The sequence below is a fragment of the Suncus etruscus genome, chromosome 4 (assembly GCF_024139225.1).
Source record: "Suncus etruscus isolate mSunEtr1 chromosome 4, mSunEtr1.pri.cur, whole genome shotgun sequence".
Classification (NCBI taxonomy): Eukaryota; Metazoa; Chordata; class Mammalia; order Eulipotyphla; family Soricidae; genus Suncus; species Suncus etruscus.
In genome coordinates, this window is record NC_064851.1 from 82,781,792 (window position 1) to 82,787,157 (window position 5,366).

A 5,366-nucleotide genomic window follows, 5' to 3' on the forward strand; every position below is an offset into this window, starting at 1 on the left:
TCATTTGTTAATAGAGAGTTTGAGCCCTTGGGATAGATGCTAAGGAGTGGAATTTCTGGGTCAGAAAGAAGCTGAATTCCTAGGTGTGTGTGTGTGTGTGTGTGTGTGTGTGTGTGTGTGTGTGTGTGTGTTTACAAATGTCTATACTGTATTCTAAAAGGGATGGATTAGTTGACAGGAATTGGACCCAAGTTGGCCACACACAGGCAGATGCCATACCTGCTATATTATTTTTCCAGACCCTTACCTACCAAGTACTTCATTTATATCACTTCTGATTGTAGAATTCTCACTTCTGAATTTAGGCTTTTTTGTACTTGTACTTATTTCATTGTTTCTTTGACTCATTAAACATCCTCAACATGCTATTTCTATTGTATAGAGCTGAAAAATACAGAGCTGATTAGTATTACTGATTCATTCTTCTAGGCTACTATTGCATTCACTAAACTTGATGAAGTTTTAAACTGCTCACCAGTTGTGGTCTGCAGGTGACTTTTTCTAATCATCACTTAAACCTCCACCCACCTCTCCAACTGGTCAGGGAGTCCTTTGAAGGATTTAGATTAGTGTTATTCTCTTCCTCTTCTTGTCACATCTATTTTAACCAGTATGTTGTTTCTATCTAGTTCCACTTAGCAGATTCTTTTTCAGGACCAAAAAGACCAGTTTTCAAGAAACAGAGTCAGGAAGTTATGTTTCTAACCTGTGTTTGTAGCAGAAAGCATCTTCCATTTGTCAATTTTTTCTCCCAGAACCGCCATGCTCTATGGAATGGGTGTTTCTGGCTTGGTTGTAAAGGAGGTTCTGAGTTTAGTGGCAATGTCTGACCTGAGGCATAGAAAACATTTATTTTTAAATTAGTTTCTTCAAAATTAAATATTTTGAACTCAACAGAAATGTAGAATATTTACACCAAATAAGATACATAGTAGAGCATAGATACATAGATACATAGTAGAGGTGAACCTAGGTAAAAGTCTAACAAAGACTCCTCCCACAACTTCCTGTCTCCCTATGATCTTCTTTAGGTATGTAAAATTACCTGGATTACAGGGACTTCCCTCCCCCTGGTTTGTGGGGTTCTGGATAATAAAGGAAATATGCTGGGTTTGGGGGGGGGAGAGGAAGAAAGCAGATAGTTTAGGAATACAAGGCAGGGACAGCTTAGGAAAGGACATGGAAAAATGAGCACATGACAGAGACTCATGGCAGAGAAAAGCTGTGAGAAATAAAGTGAGCTGACTCCAATGAATAATTTTTCTGACTGCTGTGTATTATTTCTCCAGCTCCTGAGGGATTAGAAACACAATGCCTGGGGCAGCCTCACCCAACACATGGATATTGTATTTTATATTTTTATTTTACAGATCAAAAATATCTTTTATTTGTCTGAATAATCCTTATGGCTAAGTCTTTACTTTAACAAGTTCTAGTTAACTTATAAAGAGGACCACAAATGTATCGGTAATTTTGGAGTTTAAAAGATTTGACAACTACCAGTACTTAAAGGGTATCATTGGAAAGTCAAACTGAGTAGAGGGGTGATAAATCAACTATGATGTTAATATTATAGAACTTTAAACACCCAAATTATATAAAGCTCTATATTAGGCACTTTACAAGGATATAAAAGATCCTCTTATTTTCTGCCCCATAGAGTAAATAATTGTTATAAGTTGAAAAAGTAAGTCAATGGTTTGGACATTTTTAACACTAATACTGTTAATATTTCCACCAGTTGTGTAATTTTTTTCAGTTTTTATTTGAAAACATTTTAAGAAACAACTTTACTCTATTAGGTATAACCAAGATCATAGGAGTTTCTAGTCTCCAGTAGTCCAACTAAAATAGAAATTCTCTATCTTTAAAATCAGAACAAAACCTTGCATCATTATTTTATTTTATTTTTGGGCCACACACAACTGTACTCAGGGGTTGTTCTTAGAACTGCATTAAGAAATTATTACAGGATTCAGGGACCAACTGGAATTTAGGGATCAACTCTGGAGGACCCCATGCAAGATAATGCCCTACACATGTTACTATCACTTCAGACCCAACATTATTTTTATTTATTTATTTTTGCTTTTTTGGGCCCCACCTATGACACTCAGAGGTTACTCCTGGCTATGTGCTCAGAAATCGCTCTTGGCATAGGGGACCATATGGGATGCTGGGTGATCAAACTGAACTGCCGTCTGTCCCAGGCTAGCATGCTCAAGGCAAATGCCTTACCACTTGCGCTGCACTTCGGCCCCAGTCCCAACATTTTTTTATTGATAAAAGTATAATATGGATTATGCCTTAAGTGACTAAAATGTATTACATTTCTTAAGAACTCATATGACTGGTATATAAAATAGTTTCAGAAACACTTAAAAGATGTAAGCTATTGCATGTTTCTCTTCTCTTGTCTCCTGAAGCTCTACTGAGAGGACCAGGAAGGGCCCCCAAAAAACTGTCTCCTGGAGCCGCTCAGGCTGAAAGGCCAAGAAAGATTGAGTAAGTGAAAGCCCAGAGGTGCCAGGCACAGAGGTGACTCTTTTGTCTGTGAAGGCAGGTGGGAAGTGCTGTGAAATTGGCAACTGAGAGCAACTAAGGGACCTATTGGCTTTGTGTGTTTCTCTTTCGTGTCTCCTGAAAGAAGCTTTCCTGAGAGGGCCAGGAAGGGCCCAGCAAAAACTGTCACTAGAAAACCCAGAAGAGCATGGCCGTTCAGCTTCACTTCACAGTTGCAAACTCTTTCTAACTAATGAACCCCAACATAACTCACGGAAAAAAAATCACACTAGAAGCATGAAAATGGGGAAACCTCACAGGCTAACACCTTGCACAGAGAATAAAGCTGATAGCTCTGATGACCCAAAAAATACCAACCATCTGACTAATCTCCTAGATTTGGAATTTAGAATAGAAATATAGCAGATACTCATGAAAATAAAAGAAAACATAGCTCTAGCTGAAAATAACACAGAGAAATAAGAATATTTCAAACTTAAATAACAGATCTGAAAAACACAGTAGCTGAACTGAAAACCTCAAAGCAAAACATCTCCAACAAGGTAACAGCAGCCAAAGACAGAATCAGTGAACTGAAAGATGAAATGCAGAAAAACAGGAGAGATTGGAAAAGAACCTTAAGGCAAATGATCAGACAATGGAAAAAGTACTCAAGGAATGTGAACAGATGAAAATAGAAGTCCTTGATAAAGAACAGAAACAACATAAGTATTATTGGTGTCCCAGAGGCCCAGGAAAGAGATCCCCAGGAAGAATCGCAGTCAAAGATATCATCACAGAGAAACTCCCAGAACTAAAGACTGCAAGCAATCAAATCCTGCATGCCTGAAGAGTACCAGCTAAAAGAGACCCGAAGCAAAACACCCCAAGACACATCTTAGTTACAATAATGAATCCTACAAATAGAGATAGAATACTGAAAGCAGAAAGATCCAAAGGGAAATTACATTCAAAGAAGCATCCTTAAGATTTACAGCAGACATGTCACAAAAAACTCTCAAGGCTAGAAGGTGGGATATTGTGACAAAACTGCATGAAATTGAGGCTTCACCTAGTATACTGCACCCAGCCTGACTCACGTTCAGGTTTGAAGGAAGGATACATAGTTTTACGGATAAGCAACAGCTAGAAACTTCACAGATGCAAAACCAGCCTTAAAGGAAAAACTGAAAGGTCTACTTTAAGACAAGAGAGACCAATAAACACAGCAAACTTATCCACAAAGATGACATTAAATCCTATGACAATCATCTCCCTCAATGTCAATAGTCTGATGTTCACCAGCATATTAAAGTTTTATGTGGATGCTCTGAACTAAGTAAGAAAAAACAGATTCATTTACATTGCTGCAAATTGTATGACTTTATCCTTTTTTTTATATATGGAACGCTTCATAAATTTGCATGTTATCCTTGTGCAAGTGCCATGCTAACCTCTGTATCGTTCCAATTTTACTATATGTGCTGCCAAAGTGAGCACAAGTCTATCCTTTCTTATGGCTGAATAGTATTCCATACTGTATAACATTAAAACTGGTCTTTAGAAGGCCAAATGTGGCTGTGATGGGTGGGAGCAGAGAAGATAGGACGATAGGATAAAGAAAGAAACAGTAAAGTGATATGCATGATATTATATAAATCAAGTATTCTGTAACACAGAGCCTAATAAAAATGCTGATGGGAGGAAAATGGGACATTTTTTGGAGGGAAGTGAACACTAGTGAACAAGGAATTGATGTTGGAACAATGTATGCCTGTAATTCAACTTATACCTTTATAATTCATGGTGATTAAGTAAAATGAAATAAAATAAATTAATTAAGGGGTGGGAGCAATATTATATTTGATAGGGTGTTTGCCTTGCCTGAGGTTGACCTGATTTCAACCTAAGGCATCCTTATGGTTCCCTCAGCTTGCCAGGATTAATTCCTGAGCAGTGCCACAAATATAGATGTGGTTCCAAAACTACAAAAAGTTAATTTAAAAAGTTGTAGAATGTATACATAATAAAATACTATGAAGTATTAGGAAAACTGCAGTTTATCACAGCATGGATAGAACTATAGGACATCATGCTGTGTGGAGTCATTTGGCAGGAAAGGGATAGACTTAAAATGATCTGTCTCATATATAGAATTGAAATATACACTGTGAAGGAGCAACAAATGACCAAAATCAAAGGAACTTAAGAGTTAGTTTTAAGAATTGAGTTTGTGGAACTGGAGTGATAGTAGAACACTTGTCTTGCATGTAGCCAACCTAGGTTTGAATCCAAACATCATACAGGTGGTCCCACAGCACTGCTAGGAGTGATTCTTAAGCATAGAGCCAGGAGTAAGGCCTGAGCATAACTGGGTAGGTCCAAAACAAAATACACACATAACAGACAAACAAAATAAAACAAAACAGAGCAACCCAAACAATATAGGAACTGAGTTTATATATAGGAGGAGAGAGCAGGGTTTGAATGGGAGGAGCCGTTAGGGGGTGGAGCAAGTGAGAATTCTTGTAATTTGATGTTGAAATGATGTGTCCTTATACATAAATCCATAATTATTATTATTGTTATTTAAATATAGTAGTTCAGTGATTATTTTTATAAATGGAAAAACTAAACCCAGTCAACAATTTTCTTTAGAGTGAACTTTTCAGCATTTAATTGATATAGAAACTTTGTATTTTATTTATACCACTGTTCTGTGGTGTTTTTACTCTCTCAGCCCTATTGTTTTCTGCATAGTAAACCAGATACCAACAGTACTTTTAAATGGTTTGATGAGTAGTTCCTTTGCTCTGACTTAGAGCTTTCATGATGCAGAATGTCTTATAAAAACACCAAGTTTA

The 5,366-nt window shown here is 37.1% G+C and overlaps 1 non-coding gene across 1 annotated transcript; it reads right to left on the bottom strand.

The window, feature by feature from the left end:
• Positions 1 to 3,898: 3,898 nt before the first annotated feature.
• Positions 3,899 to 4,002, bottom strand: LOC126007541 (U6 spliceosomal RNA). Its single transcript, XR_007495094.1, has one exon. It is a non-coding gene; the product is annotated as a U6 spliceosomal RNA (small nuclear RNA).
• Positions 4,003 to 5,366: the final 1,364 nt, after the last annotated feature.